Source organism: Pinus tabuliformis, chromosome 3_2 (assembly GCF_031772625.1).
Source record: "Pinus tabuliformis cultivar Carrire ecotype Pingquan chromosome 3_2, CPIR1, whole genome shotgun sequence".
In the NCBI taxonomy this organism is placed as follows: domain Eukaryota; kingdom Viridiplantae; phylum Streptophyta; class Pinopsida; order Pinales; family Pinaceae; genus Pinus; species Pinus tabuliformis.
Genome location: NC_142302.1, coordinates 600,205,323 through 600,229,338, shown reverse-complemented (window position 1 = coordinate 600,229,338; position 24,016 = coordinate 600,205,323). Strand labels below are relative to the sequence as shown.

Genomic DNA, 24,016 nt, shown 5'->3' with positions numbered 1-24,016 from the left:
CATAACAAAACTCCAACCATTTCCAACAAAGATGTGAAAATTGTTCTCAGTAAAGAACCAATGTAGAATCCATGGGTAAGAAAGCATAAAAAAAAAATGCATTCCAATTTTTGTGACAATATGAAAATTAATTCTATTCGTTGAGTTATGTTCCCAACATTTTCTTCATTTGATTTTGATAAGAACATTACCACTTTCCCCAGTCTACTATTTTTAAGCTTCTGTCACCTTTCAGAACCATCAATGTCAATAGAAAAATGTGTGAGGATGCTGAGAAAACTTGTGTGGAGTGTCCCATTTGGAATATATTGGTTAGGGAGGGGCTCTAGACAATTCTTTAAAACAGATATTATTCCTCATTCCAGGAATTCCCCATGCAAAAAATGCTTCACCATGACATGAGTGAGCATGGGAAGTAGTCTAAGCTTGTTGATGATCGATATGGATTGCCCGTTCAACTCGATGTCTTCCTCTACTGCGAATTACAGCTATGAAAAAAACAAACGCTCAATTTATATTGGGATATCTGACGTTGGGACTTAGTGATGACCAAGAGCTTCATCTTCACCAGATTCAGTTCATCATCATCATCTTTCTAGGAGGTATACTTCTAGATATGGGGTGCTTAGGTTTTCATGGTGTACTCATTGCTCAGGAAATAGAAGCTCAGCAGGAGAAATTTCAACTGCAAATCGAATTCCTTTATCTCCTTCCAATAAATATCAGTATGGTGTGACATGTCCTTTGAAACCCTCAACATATGCAACTTGCTGGAGAGGTTTATGTCGCCCCAATCAGGCTAAGTGGAGGACCACTACAACTACTTGATCTCGACCACAACAATGTAAGTAAGAATAGGATCGAGGTTTCCATCTAAAGGTTTTCTCATTGAGGAGAGATCCCATATGATGGATTGTGAGTCATCTCTAGAAGTGCATATGTGGCAAGAGCTATGGGGTGCCAAATCAATGGCATTAACACTAACATGGTGCCTCTGGAGCTCTATGGCAGTTAAGGTTGGATATATGAGATCCAAGACTACAACCTTGGTGATTTCCATGATGATGGTAGCCATGTATATGGGTTCTTACTTGTTTCAACCTAATCTGACTAGAAGAATATCAAGCTGAGAGATCCCATAGATAATTGTAGAGTGCTCCTTGTTCATAAATAAGAAAACCCTCCCAAACCCATATTTGCTAACATAGGAAAAAACATCGGTAGCCCCCACAAAATGTTGTATCCCTCCTTGTCATGGGAAATCAACTCGTCATCGACAACCTTCTTGTCGATGTCCCAAATGGTGCAGGTGGTGTCGATGCTGCAATTGCCAATCCTCTTGGGTTCCTGCTCATTTCAATCGAAGGAAGTGCGAGGGCCACAAAACTCACTTGTCTTGTTATTATTCAAAAGGCTCTTTGCCTCGATGCAGTTGTTAGAAATGTTCCATATGTGGAGATAATTGACTGAGTTGTCTAAGAGGTCTATTTTTTGGCATTCTTTGTCGTGTATGAACATCATCTTAGTGGGTGGGTATGGATGTTCGAACAAAAGCTTGGGGTTAGCCTTGATGTCGCCCCTCTCATTGTCCAACTAAATGATCTCCACTCTGTTGCTATAGTTATCCACCAGACTCGCTATCCCCAGTCGATACTTCTTGTATTTGTGAACACTCTAGTTCATGCCATATATATGTCATGGTGCTTCGTATGTGTAGATATTCAAACACTTCCACTGCTCCAAACTACTTATATTTTACACTTTCTAGTTGCATAATCATGGCTAAGTATCATAATGATTTTGTTCACATTCCTCAACAATTTTTTACTGTGTATAAAGATCTACATATATGTTTCTCTCTAGGCAGGGTTTCCAAGAGACCCTTCATGCACGCTTTGTGAAATCGTGGTTGATCGCCGCAATGGACCATTGATGGTGATTTTGGTGTGTGGGGAAGACATAGAATGATCTTTGCTAGACTCTTAGGAGTGGCACTGCCCCTACGGAGAGAGGGTGAGCCTCAAATAATCAGATTCCTTTGAATTGTTCATCATTGAAAAAGCAAATGCAAAAATATGATGACTAAAATGGGACTTCAAATCACATAAAACCTACCCCCCTCATAATTGGCACTCTCCCAATGACATAGAGGCATATGCCATCATTAAAATAAAATATAAAAAATAAGATGTCACAACTGTGCATGAGCTTGATTATCTCATAGTTAAGTATTGGTTACATATGTTTTAAACCGTTAAAATCATGATTCCCATAGAGTCATAACCTTCTCTGAAACCACTGATCTAGGTCTTGGAGGGCCCCAATATATGAGTAATTTTCACATCAAGAAAAGAACAAAAGTAAACAAAACCATAAAATAAATCAGGAATTAAATTTTCATTAGATCAGAAAATGATCGTTGCAACTACATTTTTCTAGACAATATTCCCGTTGTACTTGTTTCGCGAAGGCATTTCATGGCTGTGAAACTGTGCCGAGATACCAACTGGACCAAACTTTAGGTTCAAGCTGACACTCGAATCAGAGGGGCCTCCTTCAAGTGTTACAAGGCTTTTTTTAGCGTTGTTCATTGTCACTGTAAAACAACCTTTGAAGCACATTGGATAGATCTATTATTTGTTATAGGTGGATGCTAACGATTATCCAATCTTTTCACAAAAATAAATCCCTCTCTTGTTGAAACTTAATCAAAGCGCCAATGTATAATTCTGACATAAAACATAGCTTAAAAGTTTGGTGGAGGAATAGAAGAGAAATTAGATAATTAAGTATTCATGCTTAGTACTTAATCAATCAAATATAGTAGATGCGTGTAGAATAATTCTATAGCCAAACAGATATACATTCGAGAGATGACATAAGACACCAATTAAGTGATGCAAATGAGCTAGTTTAAACAGAATGTTCAATTAGCTAATCTTAGTGTAGATGATAACTTTGCAAGGGTTATCACGGAGATTGATACTCAAACCTAGCCTTACCCTAAATCCTATGTTACCTTGAACATATGCATAAATAGATTATGGAATAACAGGTAAAGACATACATGAAAAATAATTTATGTCATGAAACTAAATCCATAATACTTTAATTAAATTCTTGTAATAAAAGTCTTTACAAAAATGGCAGGTTCTGGCATCAAAATCCAACCCTTTTACAATGAAAATGAAACAATATATAAGAAAACATATTCCTCAAATTGTCACTAGTCTATATGAAACAAATCCTACCAAATAAACTAAAAATACAATATTCTGCAGAAAATATGGAAATGGGAAAAAGTCTTATGCCTTTAAATTTTGGATTGATCCTTTTGTTTGTGATTCTTCCACTAAGATATATGAAGTTGTTTAAGATTATTCCTTATAAATTTGGAAATTATTGCTTGATTGTGGATTCTGTTCCCTCAAGTCCGGAAATTGGCTCACTAATTGCTGATTGATTTCCTTTATTCTTGAAATTGGTTGCCCATTTTTTGTCACAAATCTTCCTTAATCTTTTGCATGTTGATATTTTACCTCAGAATCTGGAGGTTGTTGAAGTTTCTCCCTAAAACTCAGTTAATATGCCCATAATCTAGTTGACTGATCCATTTTTATAGAATTGATTAATCCCCTGTCCTTTGATAAAATTCTTTGATAATTCAATTATCTTAATTATCCTTTATGTGCTTAATCATTGTCAAGAAATTTGAAATTTTTTTGGAAATCATTGATTTTTTTGTCACTCTTCAATTTTAAAAAATATAAATCTTAAAATTTTGGGAATAAGATATTTTGATAAAATATTTCCCAAAAATATATAAAATCATATTTCCATATTTCCATGAAAACAATTCCTTCCTATGGTTTTGAAAAACCATGTCTTCAATATAAAACCATGTCTTGTTTTAATGTTCCTTTCCTCATGAATTTCATAAATCAAATCATGAAATATTTCTTCAATTGATTTTATCCCGTAAAACTATCTATTGTTTGAAATCCATGTCTTGTTTTTCCTGAATTTATATATTTATGAATAAATAAGAGTCATAAACATATTTCATAAAACTATCGACTTCTTTCCCATGGTTTTGAAAACCGTCTTGTTTTGCCATGATTGGTAAAATATATTTTAGTTTCCGATTTTATTTTTGTAAAATCTTTGGATAATAATTTATCCAATTTTTCTACATTTTCCTCTTCATAATTATTGTCATTTTTATATCCATAGTATAAAATTATTCCACAAGTAGGAAAGATCTCTTTCTAACATTGGAATACTTTATTTTTTAAATGTACTTCTGAAACAATTTTACGTGCATGAGGATATATTTTGATTGTTGACCTAGCCTCCTCTTCCTTCAATCATTCACACATAAGCTCATTTCAAAAAAATATGACTGTAAAAGTCTTCTCTCCATTATCTCCTTCCCTACAAACTCTATAATATATAATTTTTCTTGCATACCTCGTAGACCTTCCCGCCTGATATTATAAATTCAAATCATTGTAAAAATTAGTTTTACAGCGCTCTTGGGGGTAGTAAATGGTAAATGGTTTAGGTAGGGGGTATGCAATATATGAAATGATAACACGTGGAAAAGGAAGTAAAATTGAAACAACTTTGGGGGGTGGTAGGTTAAAGGTTGGATAGGTAGCCCCCTTCATAAACCATAGATTTGTTACTTCACACATCTATAATGTTATTTTATTGTGTGAGATGTGGGGTGGGGACATAGGTTTGATTTGACTCATTGACTTTGACATTTAATTACCCGTAATACATGGTAACAAATGTGGTTCCAATATTTAGAGATTGGGCAGACTCGATATTTTTAACGTAAGTTCGGTATTTTAAATAAATAATTTTAAAATATATATATAATTATATTTTTTTAATAAAATTAAATATTAAAAATATAAAAACTATTAAAAATAACTCAGAAACATTTATAAAATCCTCAGAAACAATTAATCCTTTAGAAATGGAAAGGGTTAAATGGAATGATATTTAAAGGAAGGCATTTTCCGAGGAAAGGATAAGATTGAAGGAAGGCGTGGTGAATTTTGGAAAATTTAAAAAAAAATTGTAACTTTTAAAGGTGTTAGAAAAAGTTACAACACTTACCTCTTACAAAAAGAGGCTTGTTATTTATAACCTTTTTTAGTTACATTATCATGGGTAAATACCATGAGTGAGAAAATACCATGGGTGGATAATACCATGGGTGAGTTATTTATATCCTTTAGTTAAATTACCATGCTTAAATACCATGGTTGTATTTCCAATTAGACCATGGCTATATAATATGAATCCCTTAGGTTTATTAATCTAAGGGTTCATATTCCTAGGGTTTAATATTATTGCCTTAGGATTATAATCCATAGGGTTTTTACTATTGTTAACACGATAAAATTGTACCCATGTTTGCACAATCTAGAAGACGCTAAAAGGTGTCCAGCAGAATGCACGGGTGAAGATTTTCCACTTGAATACATCATGATGTTTAAAAAAATTAATTTCTCCTAAGGTCCAAAGTTTATAAAGGTAAACAAAATTGATGTCACTATGATTGTTTCTTCGATAGCCTCTCGCGCGGAATATACTTCAAAAGTCGCGCGGTCGCAGAAATTGATGACTCAATGGTTCAAGACCATTCCACATACTTGGAGCTGATTCTCTGACATGCTCTCAGCCCAAGACAACCGAATTCGAATCACCCTAAAGATATAAAACTCTCAATGGAATCATCTTGACTTACTCATGGGTCATTATCATGCATGAACTAAGAGGGGGAAGATGGATTCAAAGATTCTATATAAATAGGCAATGGGAGAGCCAAAATATGAGACATTGTCATGCTAGCCAAATTGCTATCAAAGAAAACCACCATTCCATTATTGAAGCCAAACAAGGGAATAACACTAGCATGTTGACCATATTTCTTCTAAGAAATCCATCATCTTAGTGAGAAAAGAGTTATCCACCATTGGAGAGTCTTCATACTTCTTTGAGAGAGACGAGAAAATTGCAAAGAGATTGACAAAAAGCACTCCCTAGCTAAGGATTTTTTAGCACAATATCTCAAATAATTCTCTTCAAGTGTCTAAGATTCATCTATTTTATTCAACATCTACTACCAACAATTAATAAATGGACATTTTCCCATTATTTTATTGACTTGTTTGCTCCATTGAGCATTGTTTATGCATTGACCACTTTGTTTTAATTTATGTTTACGTATGCATTGTTTCCACTATTTACAATGTTGTGTTTATTTAAGTTTGTCCACTAACAACACCAATTCTGTATGTGATCCTTTGTAGGGAACAATCAACTGTTAAGGAGGTGTCTTTTCGTACACCATTGCAACAAAAACACTACCACAAGTATTAATCCCTACTCTTTTTTATTCCCTTGGGTTTATAATTTCGATCATAGTTAACCATATTTTATAAATTCAATCGTGGTCAATGATAGTCCGATGTTGCATTGTGACAAATATTGTATGAATACAAGTATCAACCATGGTCAACCATGGTCCTATGTCAAATTGTGATAAAGATTATGCCGATTTGAAAATCAATCATGGTCAAGCATAGTTAACGATGGTCCAATGTCACATTTGAGAAGGATTTCCTCAATATGAAAATAAATGATGGTCAACCATGTCTATTTTAGTGTTTATAATATTTATCTTAGGGTTTATATACATTGGGTTTATATTATTAGTCCCTTGGGTTTAATATTATTCAACCATGGTGAGCCATGCTTTATAAAATCAGTCTTGGTCAACCATGGTCCAACGTCACATTCTAGCAAAGATTGTCTCAATATGAAAATCAATCATTGTATCAACCATGGTTTAATGTCACATTATCACAAAGATTATCTCGATATGATAATCATCGTCAACCATGATCAACCATGGTCATTCATAGTCAGCCATGGTCCAAGGATTGTATGAACCATGGTCAACCATGTTTATAATATTTATCTTAGGGTTTATATGCCTTGGGTTTATAATATTATTCTCTTGGGTTCATAATCCCTTAGGGTTTTAGTATTAATCTCTTGGGTTTATTATTCCCTTGGGTTTACAATATCAATCCTCTGGGCTTATTATTCTCTTGGGTTTATAATATCAGTCATGGTTAACCATTGTCAATCATATCCAACCATGGTAGAATGTCACATTGTAACAATGATTGTCTCAATATAAAAACCAACCATGGTCAACCATTATTTAATTATTTAATTTATTATTTAATGAATTAATGAATTAATTTATAATGAATGAAATATTGATGAACGAATTAATTATTATTATTAGTTAATAATGTTATTAAATATAATTAACAATTAAAATAATAATGTTAATTAACAATAGTAGTAATATTAATTAATAACCATAATCATAATTATAGGCCTTATCAACCACATTTACTAATGTGGTTGTCCTAGTTGTATGAGAAGATAGAAAGCCTCTCTAGTTAGCTCTGGGTCTTGGAGCCTTTAATTTGGTGACTCTATAAGTACTTCTTATATATAATAAAATTGTATAACTTTGATCTTTTAGTTGTAGTATAAATTTTATAGATAAATTTTGTTGATAAAAATTACAATGTATAAAAAAAATTACATTTTAGATTAAATTTAATTAATAATTTTTGTTAAGAAAAGTAAAATGTTCAAAAAAAAATTAGATTTTCGTTTTTTATAATGAATATTTGCCAAAAGTTTAAAGATACTTTAATTGGTTACTGAAAAATCATGTAAGCTATAACATTTAAGTTTAAATCTGAAAAATTATTATGTAAATCCTAAGAATCAAAATAGTTAAAAAAAGACGAGGATCAAATTCAAAGTTTAAATGCCTTAAGTATAAAATAATTTAGATCAAATTGGGTAAATAAGGAGAACCAAATTCAAAGTTTAAATGCCTTTAGTATAAAATAATTTAGATCAAATTGGATAAATAAGGAGAACCAAATTCAAAGTTCACATTCCTGTAGTATAAAATAATTTAGATAAAAAATGCCTGTAGTATAAAATAATTTATATCAAATTCTATTACCAAATCTCAGGGGAAAAAATGTAAGAGCTAGACTGCGCTTCACTTACGCTTTGTGGCCATGCTGGCTGAAACCCATTATGGCCTCCACGTTGACAGACTCATAAATTCTAAACCTGGCCGTTACCATTCTTGTAGCTAGTGGGGATAAAATGAACTCCATGTGGCCGTCCAGAAAAATGGATGCAAATCAAGGTGAAGTTTAGATTGCGATAAGACGCTCAAGCAATTAATAGTAAGCTCGTCTCAATTTATAATGGAGATGTGGAAGTGTATATTGTCCACTTACTGTACCGCCGAGCTCATCTCGATTGCAGATTGCTCAAGCTCGTTGACGTGGCCAGTGGACTTCATCCGTCTCGTTGCCAATTCCGTCAGCTGACACTTCCGTTAATACTTTCAATATTCCGACCACTCCACAGCGATCCTGATTTCTGGCACTGCTGACAGCCGACACACCGAAGCTAATACAAGTGGTGGATAAGATATGAAATTAAATGCATTCAATCCTACCTACGCACCAAAGGATTTCAAAATTCAAATGTTATCCCACTTGATTTCAAATTGAAAAATTGCTGGTGGAATTTTTGCAACAGGTTGTTGAATATGGGAAGAGATGGCTCTCTACTTCATTTTTGTTGGTGATTTCAAACAAAAATGAACATAGGAAAAATGCTCACCCAACGAAGATAGAATTTTACACATGCACAAAAAACACTTGTATTCATTAAAAATATTGTTGTTACAAAATAAGATCTTCCTCCAACAGAGTGATTACAACGAGAGAACGTTTCAGTTCCACACAAAAAAAAATTACTTTATCTTTATTTTGAAATTTTATTCTCCTGTGTAAAAAAAATTTCTAACATACACTTCCGTTTTTACATTCATTTTCTCAACGAACAACAACCAAAACCAAATTTACTCGCGCTGCTCCGCATTCCTTTACATTGCATGCCAAAACACTGGACATTCATGCTCTGCTGCGTTTTGCCCTTTTTTTCATTACCACAAAAACAATAAACATTTGCGCTTCTGCACATTACATTATCTTGCAACAAAAAACAAAAAAACCATGATATTACATTTACCTATGCCATTCATTTTCTCAACGAACAACAACCAAAACCAAATTTACTCGCGCTGCTCGCATTCCTTTACATTGCATGCCAAAACACTGGACATTCCTTTACATTGCATGCCAAAACACTGGACATTCATGCTCTGCTGCGTTTTGCCCTTTTTTTCATTACCACAAAAACAATAAACATTTGCGCTTCTGCACATTACATTATCTTGCAACAAAAAACAAAAAAACCATGATATTACATTTACCTATGCCATACTCCCATGCATTAAAAAACTAATAAAATTAAAAGCTTTTACCTAAGTTATCAACCCTAGTAAATTTTTCATTTATTGTTTCACTGACAAAGCTGGCGATCAATGAAAGTTCACTTCACGTTAGATAGCAGGCCTGTACATCAACGTTGATCTGCTCCAAGTTAATAGGACGACTGACACAATTACCCGGAGGTCCCATCTTACCAAACTTTACCTGCCGGGAATGGTTGTTTTGGAAGAGTGCTTGTGGCCACGTGTCAGTTGGTAATTTTGATCGCTGTCCCCTCGAAAAATACCACCCTTCCGTAAAAGCAGTGCGGGGAACTGACGACGGTTTTATGCTGAATGACGCTGCAATTGGAATTACATTTCAACAATTTTGAGCTTTTTGCCCACAGGCGTTGGCACCGTCCCCCACTGCAACAAAATCCAAAGCAACTCCATAACGGACATAAACAAGAGGCTCTTCATGGCGAGATCTCTTCTCCATTTGAAGGAAGGTTGCTGCTGCGGGTGCTCTTTATCAGGTTGGGGTCGTGGATATGATTTGGGATCAAATGTAGGTATTCAAGCTATGTAAGCCTCCTTCACAATCTCACTAAAATCCCCTCAAATACCATATTGTGATTTCAACACTTATAATATTTATATTAGGAATAAAAAACTAATTTACTTGATTCCATTTCCTTTTAATTGATGTTACTTTGCAGTGGAGGATACATAGCAGTAGAGTTGAAGGCAGAAAGTAGAAGATTAAATTGACCAGAACCAAAACAAGTAGTTGATACAGTTATTAAAAGAGGTTAACGGATTACCATATCTTGAAAGAAGATCACTTTCGTGAGGACAATGTAGCCATACAGATTACCATACCCTGGAATAAAATCACTTTCATGAGGATGATGTAGCCGTACAGAGAAAATATTCTCAAGGTCGATTCAACTAATTCCAATTGAGTACCAAATTAAGTTGCTCGATTCAATTTCAAAAATAAATCTTTCATGATGTGCAAGTCTAGCAAACGCTCTTGTTAGGAAAATATGTACTATGGATGCATTTACATATCATTTTTATCATTTTATTAATTATCAATCAAGTGCTATCGAATTTTTGAGTTTGAAGTTGTTGTTTGAGATAAACTGCATTGTGTATGACCATATTACACTTAATCCATAAAATTGGCCTTAATTTTACATGTTGGTTTCCCAATAAGTTTCCAATTAGACTCCTTGACTATTATAATTCTAAAAACAAAAACTAATTCTGAATACATAAGTTTCCAATTAAACTTGTTGACTATTATAATTCTAAAAACAAAAGCTAATTTTGAATACAAGTAGGACAATGATGAATTTTCGAGCCTAATAGAAATGTGTAAACTATTTAGAATCTATTGAAAATTATTCGATTCACATCATATTCTTATGTGGAAGGACTTTTTCTATTCAGTTTTTGAAAAAAAAAAATTGATAATAAAAACATCTACTCTTATAAAAACTCTTTTAATTATATTTTAAATTTCTATAGCTCTTTGGATATAAATTAGTTGGCATTTTTTTTTGAAATTGTAATATTTTTAATTATATTTTAAATTTCTATAGGTCCTTGGATATAAATTAGTTGGCAATATTTTTTTGAAATTGTTGCTTCAAATCTTGTGTTAATTCTTTTCGTCGAGAGACTACTTTAATATGTTAGATGTTATAGCGATTTCAATCAAAATTAACGTCATATGAGTAAGAACCTAACTTCCTTGATTCCAAAACTTCAAAGTAATATTTTTGACAAATTAAATATGCAATAAAAAAATTATTCATTTACTACCAAAACTAACTTAACTTTTAATAATAGTAGTACAGGCTTGAAGTTAGAGGATTCCAAAATGAAAAAGTTCTCTCTTTCCTGAAACTTGTAAGACTTTTCTGTCCATTAATAAAACAAGAAATTCTTTTTATGACGAAATGGACAAAAACAAGATGAAGATTTATTATATCAAATAATTTATTTATTACTTATTTGAAGTCGGTGGTAATTTGTATTGGATAGTTTTCCTATATATTAATCAGACAAAGAATATGCTGTCAAATATATTATTTTGAAATTGTCATTTGAATATGTTGAATTAAACTATTTTTTTAAGGATCTTATTACACTATACGTAGTCATAAGAATATGCTTAGTTAAATTTGTTTAGTCTCCCAATATGTTTAGTTATAATATTTACATTATAACTAGTCATAAGAATAACAAGGTTTTTCAATAAATAAAATAAATAGAAAAATAGTTTAATTATGAAAGGAGGGTAAAATATTTATCAATTTTTAATTATAATATGCCAAGTCACTCTATAATACTCAAGTTTCTTTTTAGTTTGACTTCAAAAATAAGACATAAGTTCAAAAGAACATTAGGGAAAAAAAATAAAATTGTAAATACATTGTTGTATGACAAGGTTGTATGTGGGGATGGAATGTAAAGCTCTTGTTTGGTAATTAAAGACTCATCATCTTGATTGGTATTTAAAATAGTGAAGCATTTAAATCATGTCTGCCATATTATTTAAAAAAAAAATTATTGTGAACTATAATTGTTTTAATTGATGAGTTTAAAATTTGTAAAAAGAATTATAATAATTCAAATTAGTATAAAACTTAGATACCAACACACTTTCCACTTGAAATATCCAAGACAAAGGAGAGGTGGTATACTGCAACTTTAAGATTTTGAATTTAAATTTGAAACTCAAACACACCGCCCCATCACATTTAATATTTAAACTACCTTGCCAACTCACCGTATCACTTACTCAACCATTTGGAAAAATGGATGACCAAAATATGGGAGGAAGAGGAGGTTGTAAAAGTGCCAAGAATATCAATACCATACATACATGCATCTGGATAACATAGTCTTAAGGACCTTTTATCTTGGTGGATAGTTCTCATCATTCTCCCATTGCTCATCACTTAAATAATGGAGACATTGAAAATATAGATTTTGGAATTAATTCAAGAAGAACTATGACCTTAATAATTCTAGCCAATAGGAATTGTAACCCATAGTAACTCTAACCAATTAGAACAATTAACACAATGACTCTAGTTGGCAAGAACTTTGATCAATGAATGAATAAAATGATTATAGGTCGTTGGTCATAATAGTTCCCTCATCAAGAAATTCCATATAACTACAAATAATAAACATTGATTATAATTCTTGTGAGTCAAGGTTCCTAACTAACAAAACAATTATTCCCTGGAACTATGACTGAAAAGTAAAGATCATAGTTTAATTTCATAGTCAAAGCTCCCACATCATAATTCTTGCTGTCATGATTCTTGTAAAATGAAGTCATTTTCCTAATTGAAAAGAGAATTATGAACAACAAAGGAATGATTCCTAATGTCATATTTCATGAGGGTCAAAGTTCTCGAGGTCATAGTTACTATGCGTCATAATTCCTAAGGGTTAAAGTTCTAAAGTTCATAGTTCTTATATGTCATAGTTACTATGCTCATAGTTCTTGTGGGTCGTGTTTTCTATTGGTTAGAGATCCCAATGATAAGAAAGCTCATAAAATTTCTTCAATGAGAGTCGATGAAGTGCCTATTGGAAAATGAGAGAGGGAGGGAAATATAAATAGAGAGAGATGGAGAGAGAGAGAGAGTAGAAAATGTGTAAATGGAAACATAGAAATAGAGTGTTGTGAATAAATTAGTCATAATGGTATAAACAACAATTATATCCATACGATTCCATTCCATCAAATTCGACAATATGAGGGTTTTCAAATTCCACAAAAGCAATGTTTTCAAATTTCACAAAACTAAGGTCTTCAAATTTCACTTCAATATACATCGACAGACATTGCCAACTTGTGATGCATTGTCAATATGGTGTGTTCACTCACATTTTCTAATTATTCACTCAAATTGGAACTCACTATGTTGGAGTTTCCACATTCCACATTGCTATGGTTTTCAAATTCCACAAAGCAAGGGTTTTCATAGTGCATAAAACTAAGGTTTTCAAATTGCATAATTATATTTCCTAATAATGCACACACACTTTTGAGCCATGCTAAGCAGGTAGCCTCGTTGGGGTCCTAGTTGGTACCTTGGGCCTTATAGAGCCTAGACAACTAAGAACACATGTGAATTCCTAAGAACAAGCACACATTCTTGTGGGCATGTGTTCCTCAAGATAGCCCCATTTCCACTTCTGTGGTCATCATTCTTGCTCAAGTTCCCTTATTTGATTCTCACTAGGTTTTTCAATTATGCATAATCCTTCTCAAGCTCTCATCATAGAATTTCTCACAAAATTCCTTCATACACTTCATGCTAGGTGTTTTTTCATTAGTATACATAGTTTCTTTCCTTTACCACATATGAAGTCATTTCCAAACATATGTGATTCCACAACTACTTGCCACATGCTTATTTACAATATAACAATAGAGTGCTAAGTTATTTCATCATGACTATTCTCTAATTAAAAACCCTCCATCATATTCTAGTTGATTTCTTACACTTGTTTGAGAAACTTCCACATATTTAACTTTATGTATCTATATATTACTCTTTTATGTTTATCTCATCATTCTAGATTGGTCATGGTTATGAGCACTGCAATAGGTTATCATCATTCATTTCTTAAACCTCCCATTTCTTCATACTTATTTTTCTATTTTCTCATAGGTTTGTACTCTTTGAGGGGTAAGTTTCTTCCAATTTTGACTTCATTCATATGTAATTTATAGAATTGTGATACTATTTCCCATTTATAATTTATCTTGTTTCAGATTGAATTATTATAGTGTTCTTCATCTATCTCAATGCTTTCATAGTGGAAGAATTAAATGAATCAACTTGTATAGTCTTTTTTATCAATGGGTCCTAATTTGGGTATGAATTCTTCCAAAGCCATTTTGAGGCATTAAACGTTTTTTTCTGGGGTAAAAAAAATTCTCATTTGTATGAGACCATCTAGTACTCAAACTTTGTATGCAAAATTTATGCATCTCGCAAGTTTATCTACCATACTGACCACCATGCTACAAGTCGATGTCACGTTAATCCCCGTTACTCATGCATATGGGGCTAGCCATGTGTGTAATTTAAAAAAGACTCGAGAAGGTCCAAAATCGTAACTCTAGTTGAGGGTTGAGGGAGTCAAACGTTTCATATAGTTAGCTATTGGGTTATGTTAAATACTAGGACACTAGGAGGAGTAGGGGTTACATTTCATATTATTATATTCTCTTCCATATTTGAGCAAAGCAATTGGGAGTGGGATGTTAGAGAGAAAAAAGGGCTTAAGATTTTGTAGCAACTTTATAAGCCATAAGTCTTAGGTAACTCTATAGAGAGTACCTCTTTCTTTGTATCTACACATTTTTCCATACTAGAGAATAGAGATCAAAGTAACCTCACCTTCTACCTAGGTTTCTCCCATAAGGGTTTTCCAAGGGAAAATTTGTTCTTACTTTGATTAGCGTGTGTATTTATTTTCACTATGTATTGCTTGCATTTCAATAAATTTATATTTAAGCATACAAACAATAAATAAAGAATCTGAGATCTAAAATAATTAATATTCACAGTGAAAAATTCAAAATTTATCAGATCTATTATGATGAAATGTTCCAATAGACTATCCACGATAATTTACTGGTCATCTCCACATCTTGCCTGAACAAATAGTGTCTTATTTACTACCACATGTTAGGTCGATCAGTTGAGCATATTATGTGATTGTATGTTACTTCATCTTTGATGTTCTTTTCTTAATGTCCATGGTTAGGATTTTATCTCCATTCTTCCCATCTTAAAAATGCATCCTTAAAGCAAGAAAATCCAATAACCATTAATTAAGAGTTATGTTGAACAATCATCTTGAATCCATTTTATATTTGAACCCATCATTCATATCAACTGGAATTGCATTTTCAAACTCTGCCATGATCATGAAAAGTAAGAAAACTTTCAGTAAAAATCACATCATCAGAGTTTTGTTGACGCGTTTTGAACCATCCATTATGGTTCATTGCTAGAATAAGATGATGAACCAGATCTTGGCATCAAGTTAAATAGATGGAGAGAAAAAATTTAGCCATTATAATATAATAGTTAGATATGACTAAATAAATAATATTTTAATATAACGAAATAATTGTTAGAATATAGTTGTTAATATTGGCCATGATTGCCAAATTGTTACTCTCGTTAATCGTATCTAAAGATTCTATTATGAGGACAAGTATAAAAGAGAAATAATACAAAAACTAATTACCAATATTTATTTTCCCACACATTACAACTATTTATTGGTCGTATCTATATTTCATTGCCCCTGTAGCACTAAATAAGGTTCCAAATTCCTTTATCCTCCCTTAATTAACTATATAAACCTCATTGTGTCTAAAATGTAACAATAAACCTTTATATTGACATAAAGTTTCTCATATTCATGAAGTCATATAATTTCAATTTACTTTTATTTTTTGAATGGTTATACATATTTATCAATATTAACCAAATTATCCTCATCATAACTTAGTCCACAATAGTAAAATTAATATTTATACAAAAATATAAATCACAATAAACATTAATGTAAAAGTGTTTCCCAAAAATTTCATATGAAAACATTAACTTCTTATATATTAACTATGCTTGTTATGGATAATCTTCAGGTCTTTGTTTCTACTTTCTGCTATTGTTGTTATTTTTAGGAGGATGCATATATGTTGCTTAGGCTCCACCCGAGGAATTTCACAAAAGAGCATCTATTATCCAATGGGAAGGATGACTCTTGCAATTTGTTACTCATATTTTAGATGCATAATTAAGTAGATAAAATCTAGAGAAATTCATAATCTTTTAAGAAGGACCTAGTATATTAGGTGATGCCTTGAATTTATAGACATATAGTGACAGATGGAAAGCCAATGGTCAAATCAAATTTAAGGTTCCTTAGATTTTATGTGGATAAACTTTTGAAAATCTAGGATCCCATTCAAATTTAAGGATAGAATCTTAATTTATGGAATATCCTTGATAACAAACATTTTTGAATTGAAAAATATACAAAAAAAAGACTAATTTTTCCTTGTGATTTCAAAAAATTTCATCAAATTTAAGTAATCTTCTTAAATTTGAAGAAGGTTTGTGTGGTATACCTAAGGTATATTATAAGAAATATTATCATAATGTAGTAAATAAATATCATGTAACAATTGCTCTATAACTAATCAATATTACATATTAATAATTATATTACATAATAACTGTCATATAACTATTGTTACATAATACTTATTTATTACATTACAATCATAAATTTAATAACATATCTAAATTATATTACATTTTTTGAAGTAATTAAATTGTAGGTAATGGTTAAGGACATGTCTTTTTTTAGGGAAGTTAAATTTTCAAATCTAAAAGGGGTTTCCCATATTCACATTTATTTTATAGTAGAACCAAACTGATTGAAATATTTTATTTATAATCCAATTATTTATTTATTTATTATTAATATTTTTTAAATGCCACATTAATTTTAAATTAAGAATTGAAAGAATTGCACACCTCTCAAAAGTTCAAATCTAAAAGGGGTTTTCCCATATTCACATTTATTTTATAGTAGAACCAAAATGATTGAAATATTTTATTTATAATCCAATTTTTTTTATTTATTATTAATATTTTTTAAATGCCACATATTAGTTTTATATTAAAAATAGAAAGCATCGCACACCTCCCTTTTATTGTTTTTACTAGGAATTCTTGTTAAGAAATTATTTTTTTCACTTTCAATATACATATTTATTTTATTTCATATATATAATAGTATAGATAGTTAAATAGTTTGATCTAAATCTTGTATTGGAATATTTTGAATAAGTATAAAAATTATACATCTTCCACACTTAAAACTGGAAATATATTTATTTTCTATACTTTTTTTTTTTTAAATTGATATAAAATTTTGTTATTTGACATTAACATCTAAATATTTTATTTAGTTAATGTAATTTAAAGTAATCAAATAGGTTTATTCATTTTTGTTTTTAATTATAGTTGACATTATTTTTTTATTTAGAAAATATTTCATTTTCATTTTTTTTTTTTCACTTTTAATTTTTTTTATCATTTTTTCTAAGTTGATATAAAATTATAATATTTCACAGGAACATTAGAATATTTTATTTATGGTGAAATATTCTTACCACACTTTTTGATTTATAATATTGACACAAACTAAGCAAGCGGAGTGAGAGTGAGATTATTTATATTTCACTAGTACAACCACATTAAAAATATTAATGTGGTTGATATTGCCGAAGGCTTCATAAATATAACCAAAAAAAACTATCACAACACCAAAAATGTCTTACTAATGCACACATTTACTTGATTAATCATGTATAAAAAGGTTATGGGTCAACTTTAACTTAAGAAAAAAAGGAATTATAAATGAATGTTATAAATATTAATGAGGAACTTACATGGAGGAAATGATTAGAATTGGAATAATCTCAAATCCCTAGGAAATTGGTGGGTGGGGAACCACTTGGCACAAATATAATTTTTTTAATTTATGAAAAATAATTGACCATTTTTCTAAATAAAATTTTCTTATATATAAATGAATGTTATAAATAATAATGAAAAACTTATCAAAAGAACTTTATAGAATTGGAATAATCTCAAATCTCTAGGAAATTGGTGGGCGGGGAGCCATGTGGCAAGATTATAATTATTTAAAAAATTTAAAAGTCAATGCAACCTAACGAACTTTTTAATACACTATAACCAATGATAAACATTAAGTCTAAGCATACACTGAGCATATTCCCTTGAGAATCAATTTAGGCCCTCAATTAAAAAAATCAACAAATCCTTATCCACCTAAAGTTGAAATAAGAAGCCTTCAACAATAATGCTTTTAATTAAAACCAACCACTAACCAAATAAATATATTTATTTTTGTTTTTAATTATAGTTTCCACCATTTTTTATTTAGAAAATATTTTATTTTATTTTAAAAAGAAAAATAATTACACATTTCCTTAAATATAGAATCTTTTGCAACACTAACTTAGAGAAAATTGAAGAAAAACATACAATAAATATATATATATATATATATATATATATGATATATTTTAAATTGATAATTTTTAATAAATTTTAAAAATATAAAAATATTTAAATAAAATTTCTAAAATAGTCATAATATTAATAACAATTAAATCAAATTGATAATTTTTAATAATTTCTGTATTCAAGCTTCTGTAATCCATAACGAATTAAACAAAGTATTTTGGTAGAAATCACATAGGAGAATGTTCTTTCGGTAGAAATCACATAGGAGAATGTTTTGGCTGACGCGTTTCAAGCCAACAAGTGTGTCACATAGAAGAATTTTTTGGCCAACGCCTTTCGAACCAACAAGTGTGGTTCACCATCAAGACCATAACGAATTAAGCAAAGTCTTTGGTAGAAATCACATAGGAGAATTTTTTGGCCAACGTCTTTTGAACCAACAAGTGTGGTTCATCATTAGGACAAGGCAGAGCATGGCAAGGGCTAAAATAGAGAGCAATGTAGAGACATAATTTCAAGTAACAGCTATATTTCAACAATAATATTTAAATTATAATATTAATTTATTAATATATTAAAAACAAAGTAATGGCTATATTAAACTGCTAGTTTTTGAAAAAAAATTATTTAAATAATGATATTTTTCATTAATTTATTAAAAATATTAATAGTTAACGGCTATATTAGATGGTTATTTTTTGAAAATTAATATTTAAATTAATTTATTAAAACCAAATATTAATAGTTTTTGAACAACAATATTTAAATATTGATATTAGTTTATTAATTTATTAAAAATATTAATATGTAATGGCTGTATTAACGGCTAGTTTTTAAAAAATAACATTTAAATAAATTTATTAAAAACAAATATTACTATTTTTTGAAAATTAATATTTAAATTGTGATATTAGTTTATTAATTTATTAAAAACAAATATTAATAAGTAACCGCTATATTAAACAACTAGTTTTTGAGAAATAATATTTAAATTAATTAAAAAAAATCAAAGTCAAACTTTAAAGGAGGGAAGTCAAAAATTATAAAAACGAGTGAAGACCCTAATTGAGACAATATCATTTGATGAATAAAATAATTAATAAAAATAGAATAAATTAAATTAAAAATAATTAATAGAAAAATAAATAAAACAAAACAAAAATATACACAAGTCAAAAGAAATATATATATATATATATATATATATATATATATATATATATATATATAAACACACAAACATACACATATATATCCAAAGAAAAATAATCAATAAATAAAATGGGGTCAACAATAAAATATGGGGTCAAGCCCATTAAACAAATAACAAAAATACTAAAAGGAGTTAAGAATGAATATGATGATAAACTACATAAAAAACACATACAATCAAGAAAATAAACTCTAATGAAGAATAAATCAACAACAAATACTATGCAAAGGATTCCAATACCTACATAGATAAACAAACAAACAAAATAAATCCCAAAAATAAGCCTAAAAAACTAGGAGGACACGAGAGGGACCCAACTTCTACTAATATTCCAACCATCATCTCTATTCAAATTATTGGGTCTTTTTTCAATTTCTAGGGCCTCCCTCAATTTAAGATGATGGAAATGAGTAACCCTAGCAATGATCTTGTCTCGATTAGGGTCTTCACTCGGGGTCTTCACTCGTTTTTATAATTTTGACTCCACTACTTTAAAGTTTGATTTTTTTTTAATTAATTTAAATATTATTTATCAAAAATTAGTTGTTTAATATAGCGGTTACTTATTAATATTTGTTTTTAATAAATTAATAAACTAATACCACAATTTAAATATTATTTTTAAAAAACTAGTAATATTTAGTTTTAATAAATTTATTTAAATATTATTTTTCAAAAACTAGCTGTTTAATATAGCTGTTACATATTAATATTTTTAATAAATTAATAAACTAATATCATTATTTAAATATTATTTTTCAAAAACTAGTAATATTTGGTTTTAATAAATTAATTTAAATATTATTTTTCAAAAACTAACCATTTAATATAGCCGTTACCTATTAATATTTTTAATAAATTAATGAAATAATATCATTATTTAAATATTTTTTTCACTGTTTATTTGTTTTTAATATATTAAAAAATTAATATTATAATTTAAATATTATTGTTTAAATATAGCCGTTAGTTGAAATTATGTCTCTACATTGCTCTCTATTTAAGCCTTTGCCATGGTCTGCCTCTTTATCTGGTAGTGATAATGAACCATACTTGTTGGTTTGAAACCCGTCGGCCAAAAAATTCTCTTATGTGGTTTCTATGAAAAGACTTTGCTTAATTTTTGATAAATTTTAAAAATATAAAACTATTTAAATAAAATTTCTAAAGTAATCATAATATTAATAACAATTAAATCTTAATAACAACTACATTAGTAAATAATACTAATATTTATAATTTTATTTTTAATTACAACTTTTCCATAAATCAATATTCAATATGAATGTTATTTAAATTTTAATTAAAATTTTAATAACTAAAAACAAATTAATTAACTCTACCTCTGAATACCGTGAATGAGCAAACAACTTAATCATGTGTGATAAATATATTTTGTTGTGCATTTATTCGATTGCATAGGCTAGCATCCACCCTGTAGTGCCCTCGAGTTGGAGCACACGATGGGCGAGGGCGGCGAGTTGGCGCGCCTGCACGGTGCGACGAGCCAGTTAACCGAAGAGAAAACACAAAGTTGTTCGATGGAAAAAACAAGTGTTGGAGTTTTTGGTGATGGACTTATATGGCGGGGCAGTCCCAAGTGTGGGTGCCCCTGCCATGGTCGACATGAAGAAAATAGCCAAAACGCCAAAAGATGGGTCGGCTAGGCCATGGACCGATGCCCCCATACGGCGAAGATGGATTATAAGTACGCGTGGGTGAAGTTTGGAGAGGATCAATCATTCAACAATCTCACAAAGGCAAGTGCGAGCTCACAGAAGAGCCAAGGGCAAGCCGAAGCAGAGAAGTTTGAAGGCTGGGCGAAGGTGCAGGCAGTTCTAAGGCCGAAGCACCCTAGCCGCATAATTGAGCGTTCAATGGGTAGCCGCAGACGGGCAGGCCGCAGGCGCAACTAAACGAATGGGTCAAGCCGAATGTGGGGAGCGCAGGTCAGTAGGTCCAGTGCACATGGAACGATGAGTGAAGACCGCAGGTTAGCGGGCAGGCCTGAACGAGGGCACTGATTGGTGAGTCGGGTGGGTGTACGAACTCTTGCCGAACGGGCAAGTCGGGTGAGTATGCCCGGTGCATGACGAAACGACGGAGGTGAGTTCAAGTGAATGTATGGACGGTTGACGAGTTGACAAGTTTGGGTGTGAGCACTGGTTGGTTGGTCGTGTGGATGTGCTACGACTCGTGCCGAATTGGCGAGTCAGGTGGAGCGCACTCGGCCACGACAAAACGACGACAAAGGGCGAGCTTAGGTGGAATGTGTCAGCGGGTCGACGGAACAAACGGGCGAGTTGGGTGGAATGCACCAGGGCAGGTTGAAACAGTGCGATGGTGAGCGAAATGGCGTTAGGCAGGCGACATGATAGGTGGGCGAACTAAACGACGATTTTGGTGAGTGGGCAAGCCGAACGGTGGGTGCGTGCGGTGAATGACACAACAAGCTGAGTGTCAGTGAATGAAAGTTTGGCAAGGTAGTCTGAGGGGCGCCTTTGCCCAGTGAAAAGGCGAAGCTGCACGACGATGCAACTTTGTTGTAAAATTTACAAGCTGAGTGTAAATTTGTAAAAGTTGAAGTATTATCATTGTTTCGGGCAAACTCATAATTACAGGGAGTTGCCCCTCCCAAGTTATATCCATTGCGTACTTGTCTTAAATGATGATAATGTGTTTATGGTTAATGTGAAATTTTCCGCTGTGTTAATGAAAGTTATACTTAGCAGTTGAAAAATAAACTAAGTGTAAGAGTAGGCGTAGTCCACCAACGCAAGTATTGTTAAAAGGAAAGTGGTCAGTGGTGCTGCACCCCCGATCATGCAGTTGGAAGATCACCGCTAGGGTAGGGGCGTGTCAGGTGGTATCAGAGCTCCCTATTCCGCAAGCTTTGGTGATTCAAAATTGAAGAAGCTAATCCCACTTTCACTCCATGACAGGTAGTATCAGAGCCCTGATTCAGAGAACGAGTTGAAGCACAACTTCACTGCGTGACAGGTTGATTCAGAGGCCGATACGTGATGAATAAATTTGACAGGTGATTTGGGTTTGCAGGTGATTTCAATTGAAGTTTCAGGTTTGAAGACCGACGACTGTTGAAGGTGAAGCAGGTAACGATTACTTGTCGAACATATGAGGGCAATCAAAGGAGCACTTCAAAGGCTGAAAAACATGAGTGATTATTGGAAAGAAGAAACACAAAAACATTATGAACCTATTGTTCAAGTGTGTGAACCCTTGATGCAGATACGGAGCGACATGGTAGATTTGCAGGAAGACTTGAATAATCTTCATGTGGAGACTGATGAGCTCAAGGGATGAAGAGATCCGATGGGATGGTCTTAGACTCCAAAAACTCTTAGATGAAAGAGTTCGATTGAGGGAGAAAAGCACCATGGTGGAGATTGAAGTCAAGCAGCTTGAGGATGCAATAAAAAGGGACTTTCTTGGTAGAATGGCCATTGTGATAGAGAAGGATGAGCTTTAATACATTGACAGACTTGGGGACTATCACTGAGACAATTAGATGGATGTCCAGAGGCTTAGTTCACTTCTTATAGTGTTGGGTTTTCGTATATTCTTTCCACGACTAGCCAACGTAGTTAACTGGGGGGGTTAGAAGGGGGCAGAGTCCTCCCTTCGTTGTGCCGATTGCGTAGCGGGGGGAGTCACAGGGGTTTTGAGGGGTGCAGGTAACCCCACTCTATGGGCCGCAGAGCAACACCCCAAAAAATTTTGTTTTTGGACCCTATATTAGGTTGGGTGGACCTACCTATGGTTTTGTGCATGTTTTTCACACATGGTTTTGGACGCGATGATTTTTGGTCCATGGTTTTGGATGCGATGGTTTTCGGTCCATGGTATTGGATGCTTCGGCATGTATAAATATGTATTGTAACATTGAAAGAAACATAATGAAAAATCAAGCCAGTAATCCCGTTTTTGGGATCTAGGGGAAAATCTCTATGTATATGTGTTTATGTGTTATGCTCTCGCATTGTTTATTTTCTGTGTTCTACAATTCGTATGCAGGTAATTTCAGTACGGGGTTAAAACTTACATTTGGTATCAAAGTTGTTTTGGCTTCAAGGGGATGCCTTTGCTGCTGAGGGGTTTAGCTCGGGCCTGTGGTAGACCCTGTTCAGTGGGGGATCTACGGGATCGATTCTGGTGGTGAAAGAAAATGGCGAGCAGTGGAAAGATAGAGATCGAGAAATTTAATGGTCAGTGTTTTGAGTTATGGAAACTCAAGATGGAGGATTT

General features: G+C 31.9%; 1 pseudogene; it reads right to left on the bottom strand.

Annotated features, from left to right (window-relative positions):
- Positions 1-625: 625 nt before the first annotated feature.
- LOC149182023 (WD repeat-containing protein LWD1 pseudogene) lies at positions 626-9,911 on the bottom strand (annotated as a pseudogene).
- Positions 9,912-24,016: the final 14,105 nt, after the last annotated feature.